This window comes from Ranitomeya variabilis, chromosome 8 (genome assembly GCF_051348905.1).
Source record: "Ranitomeya variabilis isolate aRanVar5 chromosome 8, aRanVar5.hap1, whole genome shotgun sequence".
Taxonomy (NCBI): domain Eukaryota; kingdom Metazoa; phylum Chordata; class Amphibia; order Anura; family Dendrobatidae; genus Ranitomeya; species Ranitomeya variabilis.
Genome location: NC_135239.1, coordinates 152431161 through 152446342, shown reverse-complemented (window position 1 = coordinate 152446342; position 15182 = coordinate 152431161). Strand labels below are relative to the sequence as shown.

General features: G+C 44.0%; 1 protein-coding gene across 2 annotated transcripts in view; it reads right to left on the bottom strand.

Moving 5' to 3' along the window:
• LOC143788481 (uncharacterized) overlaps window positions 1-11420 on the bottom strand; it is an 88888-nt gene extending 77468 nt beyond the window's left edge. The window contains exon 1 of one of the 2 annotated variants that reach the window (XM_077278175.1): window positions 11281-11420. The gene's annotated coding sequence lies outside the window, so the exon portion shown is untranslated. The remainder of the gene's footprint in view (window positions 1-11280) is intronic. The other variant, XM_077278174.1, reaches the window with a different exon arrangement.
• Window positions 11421-15182: the final 3762 nt, after the last annotated feature.

The following is a 15182-nucleotide window of genomic DNA, read 5'->3' as shown; positions in this document are numbered from 1 at the left end:
GACTGTTTAATCTGTCGGTACCTGAACATACCGCTATGCGTTCATATATCAAGGAGTCTCTGGAAAAAGGACATATTCGTCCGTCTTCTTCCCCTCTTGGTGCGGGATTCTTTTTTGTGGCTAAAAAGGACGGATCTTTGAGACCTTGTATTGATTATCGGCTTTTAAATAAGATCACTGTCAAATTTCAGTATCCTTTACCGCTGTTGTCTGACTTGTTTGCCCGGATTAAGGGTGCCAAGTGGTTCACCAAGATAGACCTTCGTGGTGCGTACAACCTTGTGCGCATTAAGCAAGGTGATGAATGGAAAACCGCATTCAATACGCCCGAAGGTCATTTTGAGTACTTGGTGATGCCTTTTGGGCTCTCCAATGCGCCTTCAGTTTTTCAGTCCTTTATGCATGACATTTTCCGGAAGTATCTGGATAAATTTTTGATTGTTTATCTGGATGATATTTTGGTTTTTTCTGATAATTGGGATTCGCATGTGGAGCAGGTCAGGTTGGTCTTTAAAATTTTGCGTGAAAATTCTTTGTTTGTCAAGGGCTCAAAGTGTCTCTTTGGTGTACAGAAGGTTCCCTTTTTGGGGTTCATTTTTTCCCCTTCTGCTGTGGAGATGGACCCAGTCAAGGTCCGAGCTATTCTTGATTGGACTCAGCCCTCGTCAGTTAAGAGTCTTCAGAAGTTCTTGGGCTTTGCTAACTTCTACCGTCGTTTTATCGCTAATTTTTCTAGCATTGTGAAACCTTTGACGGATATGACCAAGAAGGGCTCCGATGTAGCTAACTGGGCTCCTGCTGCCGTGGAGGCTTTCCAGGAGTTGAAACGCCGGTTTACTTCGGCGCCTGTTTTGTGCCAGCCTGACGTCTCACTTCCCTTTCAGGTTGAGGTGGATGCTTCGGAGATTGGGGCAGGGGCCGTTTTGTCGCAGAGAGGCCCTGGTTGCTCTGTTATGAAGCCTTGTGCCTTTTTCTCTAGGAAATTTTCGCCTGCCGAGCGAAATTATGATGTGGGCAATCGGGAGTTGTTGGCCATGAAATGGGCATTTGAGGAGTGGCGTCATTGGCTCGAGGGTGCTAAGCATCGTGTGGTGGTCTTGACTGATCACAAAAATCTGATGTATCTCGAGTCTGCTAAACGCCTTAATCCGAGACAGGCCCGCTGGTCATTGTTTTTCTCCCGCTTTGATTTTGTTGTCTCGTATTTACCAGGTTCAAAGAATGTGAAGGCCGATGCTCTTTCTAGGAGCTTTGTGCCTGATGCTCCTGGAGTCGCTGATCCTGTTGGTATTCTTAAAGATGGAGTTATCTTGTCAGCTATTTCTCCGGATCTGCGACGTGTGTTGCAGAGATTTCAGGCTGATAGGCCTGAGTCTTGTCCACCTGACAGACTGTTTGTCCCGGATAAGTGGACCAGCAGAGTCATTTCCGAGGTTCATTCCTCGGTGTTGGCAGGTCACCCGGGAATTTTTGGCACCAGAGATCTGGTGGCCAGGTCCTTTTGGTGGCCTTCCTTGTCAAGGGATGTGCGGTCATTTGTGCAGTCCTGTGGGACTTGTGCTCGAGCTAAGCCTTGCTGTTCTCGTGCCAGCGGTTTGCTCTTGCCCTTGCCTGTCCCGAAGAGACCTTGGACACATATCTCCATGGATTTCATTTCTGATCTTCCGCTATCTCAGGGCATGTCCGTTATCTGGGTGATATGTGATCGCTTCTCCAAGATGGTCCATTTGGTTCCTTTGCCTAAGCTGCCTTCCTCTTCCGATCTGGTTCCTGTGTTTTTCCAGAACGTGGTTCGTTTGCACGGCATCCCTGAGAATATTGTGTCAGACAGAGGATCCCAGTTCGTTTCCAGGTTCTGGCGATCCTTTTGTAGTAGGATGGGCATTGATTTGTCGTTTTCGTCTGCTTTCCATCCTCAGACTAATGGACAGACGGAGCGAACCAATCAGACTTTGGAGGCTTATTTGAGGTGTTTTGTCTCTGCTGATCAGGACGATTGGGTGACATTCTTGCCGTTGGCTGAGTTTGCCCTTAATAATCGGGCTAGTTCCGCCACCTTGGTTTCGCCTTTTTTCTGCAACTCTGGTTTCCATCCTCGCTTTTCTTCGGGTCATGTGGAGCCTTCTGACTGTCCTGGGGTGGATTCTGTGGTGGATAGGTTGCAGCAGATCTGGAATCATGTGGTGGACAACTTGAAGTTGTCACAGGAGAAGGCTCAGCGCTTTGCCAACCGCCGCCGCGGTGTGGGTCCCCGACTACGCGTTGGGGATTTGGTGTGGCTTTCTTCCCGCTTTGTTCCTATGAAGGTCTCCTCTCCCAAATTTAAACCTCGTTTTATTGGGCCTTACAAGATATTGGAAATCCTTAATCCTGTATCTTTTCGTCTGGATCTTCCTGTGTCGTTTGCTATTCACAATGTATTTCATAGGTCCTTGTTGCGGCGGTACATTGTGCCTATAGTTCCTTCTGCTGAGCCTCCTGCTCCGGTGTTGGTTGAGGGCGAGTTGGAGTACGTGGTGGAGAAGATCTTGGATTCTCGCCTCTCCAGGCGGAGGCTTCAGTACCTGGTCAAGTGGAAGGGCTATGGTCAGGAGGATAATTCCTGGGTGGTCGCCTCTGATGTTCATGCGGCCGATTTAGTTCGTGCCTTTCATGCCGCTCATCCTGATCGCCCTGGTGGTCGTGGTGAGGGTTCGGTGACCCCTCACTAAGGGGGGGGTACTGTTGTGAATTTGCTTTTTGCTCCCTCTAGTGGTTACTAGTTTTTTGACTCTGGTTTTTCTGTCATTCCTTTTATCCGCACCTGGGTCGTTAGTTAGGGGTGTTGCTATATAAGCTCCCTGGACCTTCAGTTCAATGCCTGGCAACGTAGTTATCAGAGCTAGTCTGCTGTGCTCTTGTCTACTGATCCTGGTTCCAGTTATATCAGCTAAGTCTGCCTTTTGCTTTTTGCTATTTGTTTTGGTTTTGCATTTTTGTCCAGCTTGTTCCAAATTCTATATCCTGACCTTTGCTGGAAGCTCTAGGGGGCTGGTGTTCTCCCCCCGGACCGTTAGACGGTTCGGGGGTTCTTGAATTTCCAGTGTGGATTTTGATAGGGTTTTTGTTGACCATATAAGTTACCTTTCTTTATTCTGCTATCAGTAAGCGGGCCTCTCTGTGCTAAACCTGGTTCATTTCTGTGTTTGTCATTTCCTCTTACCTCACCGTCATTATTTGTGGGGGGCTTCTATCCAGCTTTGGGGTCCCCTTCTCTGGAGGCAAGAAAGGTCTTTGTTTTCCTCTACTAGGGGTAGCTAGATTCTCCGGCTGGCGCGTGTCATCTAGAATCAACGTAGGAATGATCCCCGGCTACTTCTAGTGTTGGCGTTAGGAGTAGATATATGGTCAACCCAGTTACCACTGCCCTATGAGCTGGATTTTTGTATTCTGCAGACTTCCACGTTCCTCTGAGACCCTCGCCATTGGGGTCATAACAGAGAGGGGCATCACTAGGGTCCCAGAAGAACTCCAGGCCTACCCGTCATACGGGTGCGTCCTAGCCATATCATCTGGGGGACGGAGAAGAACATCAGAACAGATATAAGTTGTGAGAAAGAACATCAGAAACAGACACAACAGTTGTGAGGACTATCCCGTGGTGCTCAGCAGGGAAGTACTACAACACACAGGCGCTAGAAGGTAGGCACAGACTTCCACCTGCAAAGGGAACTCTGGAGGTGCCTTCGGACCGGCCGGTCTCAGCCAGCCCTGTTAACAGTACTCTGGATTGAGGATCCTGAAGCCTTCAGTAAAGAGGTAAAGAGACTGCAATCCTGTGTCCTCATTATTCACCGCGACCTACACCACGCACCATCATCACACCTTTCATTGGACGCCCCTTAGCAGGGTCACGGGCCGGGTCTAGCCACCGTGACAACCCCAGAACTGAGACAGAGAGGCCCGGTACCGAGTACCCCGCGGCCCTGCGTCTGGGGGCGCTCCAAACTTGGCATCACGAACAGGATCTACTTAAGCCTGAAGAATCAGGTCATGTGTGCCTTGGAACTGTGTCTGAATTGTGCTTGAACTGTGATTTATCGCAAAGACTGTGTATTGTCACTTGCCGCCAAAATGCCCGCCAAAACTGCCGCCATTGCAGCCCTGCGAGGAGCGCAGGAGAAGAAGAAGGGCGTGGAGTGGGCGTACATGAGCTGGAGAGCGCGAAAGATGATGGCCGCCCAGTCTAAATATTTCTGTATCCTGAGGACGTGTCCATCAGCAGTGGAGACCCGCCTCTTGATCTTCTATGGCGGGCGGAGACCGAAGAAATGAAACTATGACTCAGATGAGATTGGACTGGAGACCAGAGAAGGCCTAAGGAAAAGGATGGCCCCGCACCGACCCCCGTCATCGGAGGATTACCCCAACCTGCCCCTGCTGGATGATTTGGATCCATGGGAGCAGACGATGGGGCATCCTGTACCTGAACGGTCCCCAGTCCGTACGCCTCCCTCAGGAGAGTGGAGTGGCGCCAGAGGAGTTACCTCAAGCGAAGGTACTCAGTGCTGCAACCCCCAGGGAGGTCGCCTCACCTCCGCACCAGACCCGGCTGCCGCTGCGACCACTGGTGCCCCAGTGTCCCCGCCGCCTGGCCCCAAAGCACCGGGGGGGCATGACCTCGGGCCCTTCCCTTGGGGAGAATATAGGAACCATCTGATCGCGGAGTTCCAGCGGGAAGTAGAGCGGGAAGCGCGAGGTGAGCTGCTGGAGGGCTCCCTGCCGAAATGGGGCGTTGTGATTGTCTATCAGCCCCAGGAGGGGAAAGGCTTCGTCCAGAAAATTGGAGCGGCCCTGAGAGTCCGCATCACCTGGGACGAGGTGGAGCCCTGCCTGTGCGGAGATGGTGCAAAGTCCTTCCTGAAACCTGGAGACGTGGTGACGTATCGCCGGCACCTGAAGGGGAGCAGCTGGTGGGCCCGGGACATGCAGCGCTGTACAGCCGTCGTGGTGGTATCCAGAACCGAAGGGGAGGAGCTTGCCGCTGAAGCAGCTGCCGCAGCCACTGCCTCCGCCAGCATCATCCACCGGCCCACGCAGACACTCATCGCGGCGCATGACCTGGTCGTGCAGAAGACCCGGGCCCATGGGGTACACCTGGCAGCGGGAGTGGACTTGGAGTCGAGCCTACCTGGGCCGCAGAGGGCCACCTGCCAGGTAAAACACCGGTGGAGACCGTCAGAACCAGAGTAAGCTACTAATGCTCTGCAATTGTATATAGTTAACTGTTCGTCTTCTGTGTCTTCTGCTACTACTACCCGACCATGGTTATTCTTAAAGGGATCCCTTTGTTTACCCGGGATCCCTATTGTTTTTATTTTTGTTTTTATTTCCCTTTTTGCTTTTTTGGTTCACCCCTGTTGCAAAGACTACCGAATCATGGACGGTGAATGGTTCACAAACTGTAATGTAAATAGTTTGCACCCTATTAAGGGTGCCCCCTACTGGTTTTACAAGAAAAAGAACTCTTTTCGAAGAAATTGTTCCTGGAAACAGTACAGGAGTCCCTGCCGTACACGGACTTGCAACTTGAGAAGTTGCACTACCTCAAAGAGACTTGGTCCCCTCTTAAAGGGGAGGTTCACCAGTTGCACTTAATGTATAATGTTGCCTTAAAAGAAAGTGAATAGTCATAATGTTTTACATAGGAGTATTATGTAGTTAGCTAGACAGTTATAGAAAATGTTTGATAATGTTGTTAAAAGATTGAGGACAGGAAGTAAACCCGTAGGGGTTAGTGGGTGAGTCCTCCTAGGAGCCATAGAGAGATGGCTCAGTGATTCTGTACTAAAAGAAGAGGCAGTAGGCCTGGGCAGATAGACAGGCGGTCCTGCATAAGACAAATCAGAGAGTAAGAAGAAAATGTTGCACTTAGAGGAGAAAAATAAAGAAAAAGTTAATTTATACTTAGAGTTTTATAATAATCCTTTAGTGGATCCAGCTTATACGTCCTTAAAGGCAAAGTTAAATTATTGTTCAGAATTTGCACTTAGTAGAATACCCGGCTGGGTAATAGAAGTTATTTATAGTATTTTATTTAAAATATTTAACCATGTTGTTGCTAGGGAATACCCACATGTAATCAAGCAGGCTAGTAGCTGTAAATCATTCAGCTGCTGTGATGAAAAATAAATCTCCGAGCAGTCATAAATACTCGGAGGTCACCCGAGCGTGCTCGGGAGCAATGAGTACACTCACTCATCACTAATCCTGAGGTGAAAGGAAACTATTGTTCCATTCAATGGAAATTTTATACTTGTGACTAGCCAGGTGTAAATCAGTAGAAAGTTGTGAATATTGAGGTTTGTATAGATCCGATATTGATGGGACATACATTTTCAACTTCAGGGAAGAAAGTTCATATTTTTTCATAATTGTGATACCTACCTACAAGTCTCAAATCAATAGTGGCCAGTTAGTTGACACCAGCCATGTCATGTTTACCATCCATGGAAAAGTAAAATCCCGATAAAAAATATGGCTGGCATCTTGAACTCGTGCGATCATCAGGAGCGAAGATATTGTTAATCTTGGGAATTTCATAAAATCCTGAAGCGCTGAGACCATCCTACAACCCGGCCCATGTGGGGGTAACTTATGTGCTAATAAAAGGTCAAGGGAAATTATGATCCGTGTTCATATAGAGAAATACACGTCAGTGTATGTATGATCCTGTTCACTAGACATTTCTAATCTAAGTGCTCTTTTTCCCTAAGCCAAATTATCTCTGTGATCAGTGTAGTACGTTCCTTCTTTGATCCTGTTTATTTACTGTTATTGTATATGCTGTATTGTTTCGTCTCCTTTGTAAAATCTTTTGTATATTTTTATAAACACTACCTATTCTGGATTAAATATTAAATGTAATAGTTCTGTCCCTTTTGTTCTGTAAGCCACACTCCAAATCCATATGCTACTAAAAATCAGATGTCCAGTCAGACGAAGGGTGGTGGCAGTGGTGGGATTCTGCATGATCTCTCCGGTGTCCTCGTCAGTTGGTGGGATCTGCGTGGTCACTGTGGTGTCATTCCCTTGACAGTGACCAATATGAGATATAATAGTTCTATTCCTTTTGTTCTGCAAACCACACTCCAAATCCATATGCTACCAGAAATCAGATGTCCAGTCAGCCTGTATAAATGAATGGTGGTGGCAGTGGTGGGATTCTGCATGATCTCTCTGGTGTCCTCCTTGTCATCTGGTGGCATCAGTGGGATCTGCGTGGTCACTCCAGTGTCCTTCCCTTAACAGAGACCATATACCAGGACTATACAGGCAGTATGCTGAGTATTAATCATGGTGAATATGGATTCGCCACACTGAGAATATAACACAGAATATTGGAGGTCATTTATTATGTAACTTCTAGCTGAAAAAACATTTTGATGCATGTTTGTTTTGCCTCTGAAAGCTCAATAAATTTACAATAATGTTCACCACAAATTGGCATAAATTATATCATAAATCCAGAGCTGGAGTAGGTTCCTTTACTGGCAAATGTAAATACAAGGATGCAACAAAACTAATAAAAAATAAAATTCATAACTCCACCCCCTGGACAACCACTTTTTAATTGCCGCAGTCCCCCATTAATATAAAAAACCTTATACACGTCTCCAACGCTGGCGCCATTCCAGAGTGAGTGTTGTGTGTGTTATGTCACGTGAGCGCTGTAGCTAATCAGCGGCCACTAATTATCTACTTTGCTGTTACCTCGGATGTCTGAATTTCTTCCATGGGAACTGTGAGTGCTACAGCCAGGACCCTGAGCGATCAGCAAGTTCTCACATATCTATTAAATAGGCTGTAAGTTGTTTTTTTGGGGGGAATAAGCTTTTAAATAAATCTGCTCAAAATGTTTATTTAATAAGAACATTCTGGTTTTTGGAAACATGCCTTAAACAAATGAAAATCAGATTATTTTCTTTCATGACCTATGCTTTTCAGATCAGTCAGTAAGAAATATGAAGTCTCTTAACATTGATTTAATCGTCAAGAATAAAAATCCTAATTAGTACTTTGTTTTTCTTTTGAGGCTTGGACTTCACTAATTATAAAATTCTGTACATCCAGCTGGATTCAACTTTCTGAACAGCAGATGATAGATCAAGTCCATGGTCATCCACACTCCAAAATTACTTCTCTTTAGCCCACTTTTGGGTGTTGAGTACTAATGGTTTAACACTGCTGCCTGGGGTCTAAAAAAGGTAGAGTCATAGCTTAATATGTAGACTATTAGTTTAAAGCCCCCCATACACATTAGGATCTGCTGATATTGATGGGTTCAGCCGACACTGATGTGCATGGGGGCATCAGCTCACTGATTGTTGGGGAGATGCCGATCAGACATGTGTGATTTCAGACTGCTTATCTCTTTGTTCTCCAGGAGATAAGCTGCAGGCAGAGATGTCTGCAGAAGGCTTGCCCTTAAGGTACCGTTACACTAAATGACTTACCAACGATCACGACCAGCGATACGACCTGGCCGTGATCGTTGGTAAGTCGTTGTGTGGTCGCTGGGGAGCTGTCACACAGACAGCTCTCTCCAGCGACCAACGATCAGGGGAACGACTTCGGCATCGTTGAAACTGTCTTCAACGATGCCGAAGTCCCCTTGCAGCACCCGGGTAACCAGGGTAAACATTGGGTTACTAAGTGCAGGGCCACGCATGTATCAGCCTGGCTAATAGCTGTAAATCATTCAGCTGCCCCGATGAAAACTAAATCTCCGAGCAGTCATAATAAATACTCGGAGGTCACCCGAGAGTGCTCGGGAAAACCCGAGCAACCAGTACACTTTTTCATCACTACGCAGGATGTCTTTCTTGGGACAAAGGAGACTTTTCCACTTCTCTATGTGTAAATACGTCACTTTTGGTATCTGGATCTCAGGAATGATCTTTCCTGACTAATTATCTGTACTCTGTAGGGAGTCTGGGGTTCAAAAGGAACTTGAATGGTTAACTATTCATACTTTAATTCGTTTCCTCACTCCCTGGCTATGTGTAATTTACCCACCTCCCTATGTCCATTGTGCAATTCTGCACCTAACGCCGGCGTCATATGGAAAATCGGTCCGAGTCTCCCTGTGGAGAGGCACACAAGTGTTCTCCATATGGTCATCCATGTATAAAGCGTTTGCAATGCGATGATGCGATTTTCTTTGCACCTATGCATCCATATGACATGCGTATGACTTTACATTTCTCACTGATTTTCTCCATTTAATTTAATGGCTCAATGGGCTGAAATGAGGAAAATGTGTGCGTATTTCTCGCATGCTAGACGAATGATCCGTTTGGTGTCTGAGTTTTTCTCGCACCCATAGGCTTGCATTGGTGAATCTAGAATGATATACGCGTACAATCGCAGCTTGCTGCGATTTTACATGCATGTCGAAAACGACTAAGAAAAAATACGGTGATGTGAGTTACTCCATAGATTAACACTGGTCTGAGTGCTATTCTATTAAAATGTTAGCTTTTTCCTACTGCAATGTTGTGTGAGAGAGAAGGAGGGAGGGGGGTGAATGCCCCCTCACTAGAGTGGCTTTAGGGATCTTAATATTTCCTATGACTGTCACTGTATTGCGGCTATAATGGTTATATTGTTGCTTGCATAGTGGCACACTAGTCTCTGACTGAAAAAAGTGAGTTGACATGATTTCACCATAGATTAGGTGTTTCTATGTTTCCATTTTTTTCTTTTTACAGATTTAGGAATACAGACATGCAGATTTAGGAATCCATAGAATACTATTGCATGTCTAATACTGATATCATATTTTACTATATTATGCACAGTATATGCTTATGTTTTTTCATACAAACCATATACTGGTAACTGGCATGAAACTTTTCTGCTATATCATCTACTGAGCAAACCTATCAGCAGCAGCACAGGTTCACACCGAAATTACATGAAAAGGCCCCAAAATACAAAAATATGAATATAATAAACCTAAAATAAGTGTCTGCTGTTTTCTTACTTTGTGGCTGTTATACAAAACTTACTGTACATTTTGTGCCTTTTTGATATAAAAGCTGAATAAATGTGTCATTGTAAAATGCTGGCTTTAATTGGGAAACATTCTGATGACAGATACGCGTTAGACTGAGCATCATATACCAGCAAGAAATATGCATCCACTATGAAGTGTCATAAAATCAATATCAAATATGTGTGTGTAATGTTTGCGTTTGTTAGGCTGTGTGTGTATTTATATACTAATGTGTGTGTTGTACACACTGTGTGTGTTAGGCTGTGTGTGTGTTGTGTTATATACTAATGTGTGTGTTGTATATACTGTGTGTGTTATGGTGTTTGTGTTGTGTGTTATATACTGAAGTGTGTGTTTTGTAAGTACTGTGTGTGTTATATACTGATGTCTGTGTGTGTGTGGATCTGGATCTGCATGTGTGCAATCTGTGTCTAAGCCATCACTATGATATGTGTTATCTTATGTGTATTATACATTATATACTGAAGTGTGTGTTTTGTAAGTACTGTGTGTGTTATATACTGATGTGTGTGTGTGTGGATCTGCATGTGTGCGATCAGTGTATCAGCCATTACTATGATATGTGTTATCTTATGTGTATTATACATTATATACTGATGTGTGTTTGTGTTGGATGTACTATATATGTGTGTTATATACTGCTGTGTATTGGTGTCACCATGTGTACGATCAGTGTATCAGCCATCGCTATGATATGTGTTATCTTATGTGTGTTATACATTATATACTGATGTGTGTTTGTGTTGGATGTACTATATATGTGTGTTATATACTGCTGTGTATTGGTGTCTGCATGTGTACGATCAGTGTATAAGCCATCGCTATGATGATAAATTGTGACTTCATCCAAAAAGATCCTGTTATGTGATTTTCTGAAGACAGCCCTTGTAGCAAAGTGTATAGTCATATTAAATAGTTTTCCAACCTAAGATATGTTTTTGTCTCTGCAGACATAGTAATGTCATGTTATCCAGTATAAATTATACTTCTTGTAAAATAACACATTGAGTCATACTTGGTTTGAATAGACAGATGCTAATTGGGAAAGTGTAAAATGTACAGAAGACCGCACTTCATTAGCAACATGAAAACACTACTCACAACAGTAAAAAAGGGTAAAAATGCTCTCTGGAGTGACATGTATGATTACAAAGTTTCCCATGTAAATCTCCCAGAATGGGAACCACACAGTTAAGTATAATAATTCTATATTAGATCACCTGTAAATTTACCTTGTTCCAGGATTTCACGTCGTCGTTAGATATCCAAATTTGTCAGTCGCATGTTTGCTGTTAACTGGACCATTGTAATATCTTGAAATCCTTATGGCTGGAATATCTTCTCTGACTTTCTTATGAACTCTCTCCAACTCCTCCTCTCCTCCGCTTCTACAGTCAGACCCTATCCAAGGCTGACATCATTCTCTGCACACAGACACATGGACACATTATGGACATTGGATGCGATGCTAATGAGACCCAAATTTATTCTAATTATTTCTGGAAGTGGTGCTTTTAACACTGTTTAATATGTGCAACGTATGTCTGTTCTGAGACATTGCTCACAATATATAGACAGCAGGTTGTTGGTGTGTAAATGATATTCTAATACATAGAATTACAATATATGTCCAACTTGCATAATAATAATAATAATAATAATTTTTATTTATATAGCGCCAACATATTCCGCAGCGCTTTACAAATTAATAGACAATATACAGTATATTACTATATATACAACATACAGTATGTGTATAAATATATCCAAATATAATCTCATATAAAGTATATACAGTGGCTTGAGAAAGTATTCACCCCTTAGCATTTTTTCTGTGTTTTGCTACCTCAAAACCTGGAATGTTACTTTTTTTGAGGATTTGAATCATTTAATGTAAAGAACATGCATACAACTGTGAACATTCAGTTTTCTTTTTATTGTGATGCAAACAACAAATAGGACAAAATAACTAAAAATTTCAGTGTGCATAAGTATTCACCCTCCTAAAGTCAGTACATTGTAGATGTTCCTTTTAGGGAAGTTACAGCTGAAGGTCGCTTTGGATAAGTCTATATGAGCTTTCCACATCTTGCCACTGGCATTTTTGCCCATTCCTCAAGGCAAAACTGCTCCAGCTCCTTCAAGTTAGATGGTTTCCTCTGGTGAACAGCAATCTTCAAGGATGATCACAGATTGTCTGTTGGATAGTGTTGAGCATTCCGATACCGCAAGTATTGGGTATCGGCCGATATTCGCGGTATCGGAATTCCGACACCGAGTTCCGATACTTTCAGTATATTGGATACCGGAATCGGAAGTTCCCATAATTCAAAGAGCCAGAATTCAGCCAATGAGGAATCATTAGAAGTGTGGGCACATCCTGATCTGCATGTTAGACATGTAACTACTGGCATGGCTGTGATTGGCTGCTGAAATGATGTCATGATGCACTATAAAAGCCGCCGCCGCCATTTTGGGTTCACTCTGCTGTGAATTCAGTTAGGGACAGGATGCTGTGTTCTGACTGAGGGCCAGTTTAGAGATAGCGATTTGCTTCATTATGCTTTACCCAGGCTAATTTAGCAACCGCTGTGTGAGAACCTTTTTTTGCCTTGCAGCGCTGTTCACGGCTGTCTGCAAGGTGTCTGTGTGAGTGCAGCTCACTCTGTAGTCCGGTCTGCAGCCACCGCTGGTAGTAGTCAGCTCAGGGTGCGTCACTGCCTCATACCGTTCCATTGTCCGTTTTTCAATTAGTGCAGCCTGCTGCATTTTTTCAAATTTATCCTATTAGTGGCTTTTCATCCGTATCCTGCTAGATTGTGGAAAAATACTATATAGGATTACATAGAGGAGCTTTTTTTGGCCTTGCAGCGCCATTCACGGCTGTCTGCACGGTCTCTGTGTCTCTGTATGCCTTTAATGTCTCCTCCATCTTCCCCAATACATCCTACATTATTCTTATCAAAATATAAAGAAGACGGAAGCTTGATGCCAATAAAAAAACAAAGTTTTATTAATACACATTAAAAACTAAACAAGTCCAATAGCAGTCAGTGGCAGTACATGAGACAGAATATACTGTCTGCAAAGGTAAAATATACCAAAAATACCTATAAACAATCTAATGATCCCAAAATTACTAAGGAAATAAACAAGTGCATATATAGCCCGCAACAATATATATATCAAAATGTACTTTCACTATATATATAAGTTACATCTAAAGAACAACATGTAGATTCTAAGCAAGAAATATAAATAAATATGAGTACATATAAACATATAATGAAAAAAAGCTTACACTAATAGTAGATAAAACGCATTGATGGCCTCAGTTATAAACAATATGTGGCAAACTGCCTACAACATAATATGCACAGGCTATAATGGCCCCAATTGTGGCATATGAGCCTACATATATAATGGCCAGAAAAAAGTGCATATAGCGCTAAAGTGCAAAGCATGAGAAACATATAAATACTCAGCAGAAGATATACATAAGTATACGGACTATAAATAATGCATGTAAGCATATACTGAAAAGGAACTTACACCAATAGTAAATAAGCCGCATGAATGGCCTTAGTTGAAAGCAATGTGTGGCAAAACTGCCTACAGCTTAATATGCACAAGCTATAATGGCCCTAATTATGGCATATGAGCCTAAATATATAATGGCCAGAAAAAAGTGCATATAGCGCTAAAGTGCAAAGCATGAGAAACATGTAAATATTCAGCAGGAGATATAAATAAATATACGGGCTATAAATAATGCATATAAGCATATAAGGGAAAAGAGAACTTATACCAATGGCAAATAAGCCGCATAGATGGCCTCAGTTGTAAACAATGTGTGTCAAACTGCCTACAGCAAAATGTACACAGGCTACAATAGTCCTAACTGTGGCAAATGAGCCTACCTATATATTGGCCAGAGAAAGTGCATATAGCGCTAAAGTGCAAGGTATAAGGAAAGGTCAAGGCATATTTACCCAGGATTGCAGATCAGTAAATGAACCCCGACGCGCGTTTCGCGTTATGCTTCGTCCAGGGGGATAGTCATAGCCGCAATGGCCATACAGGGGTTTATATAGCGGATATAGGCAGTGGTGGCAGCGGTTATTAATGGCGCTTGCTTACAACACGCCGTCTCGGACGTCACTACCGGTCAGCGTCACGTGGAGCTTTATTTGCCATTGGTATAAGTTCTCTTTTCCCTTATATGCTTATATGCATTATTTATAGCCCGTATATTTATTTATATCTCCTGCTGAATATTTACATGTTTCTCATGCTTTGCACTTTAGCGCTATATGCACTTTTTTCTTGCTTTCAACTAAGGCCATTCACAAGTTTTGTGACGCAACAGCGACCTCAGTAGCGATCTCGCTATGTGTGACACGTACCAGCGATCAGGCCCCTGCTGTGAGATCGCTGGTCGTGTCGGAATGGCCTGGACCTTTTTTTGGTCGTTGAGGCCCCGCTGACATCGCTGAATCGGTGTGTGTGACACCGATCCAGCGATGTCTTCACTGGTAACCAGGGTAAACATCGGGTTACTAAGCGCAGGGCCGCGCTTAGTAACCCGATGTTTACCCTGGTTACCAGCGTAAATGTAAAAAAAAACAAACACTACATACTCACCATCTGATGTCGGTCAGGTCCCTTGCCGTCCGCTTCCTGCTCTGACTGAGTGCCGCCGTACAGTGAAAGTACAGCACAGCGGTGACGTCACCGCTGTGCTCTGCTCTCACTGTACGGCGGCACTCAGTCAGAGCAGGAAGCAGACGGCAAGGGACCTGACGGACATCAGATGGTGAGTATGTAGTGTTTTTTTTTTTTACATTTACGCTGGTAACCAGGGTAAACATCGGGTTACTAAGCGCGGCCCTGCGCTTAGTAACCCGATGTTTACCCTGGTTACCCGGGTGCTGCAGGGGGACTTCGGCATCGTTGAAGACAGTTTCAACGATGCCGAAGTCGTTCCCCTGATCGTTGGTCGCTGGAGAGAGCTGTCTGTGTGACAGCTCCCCAGCGACCACACAACGACTTACCAACGATCACGGCCAGGTCGTATCGCTGGTCGTGATCGTTGGTAAATCACTATGTGAGACGGGGCCTT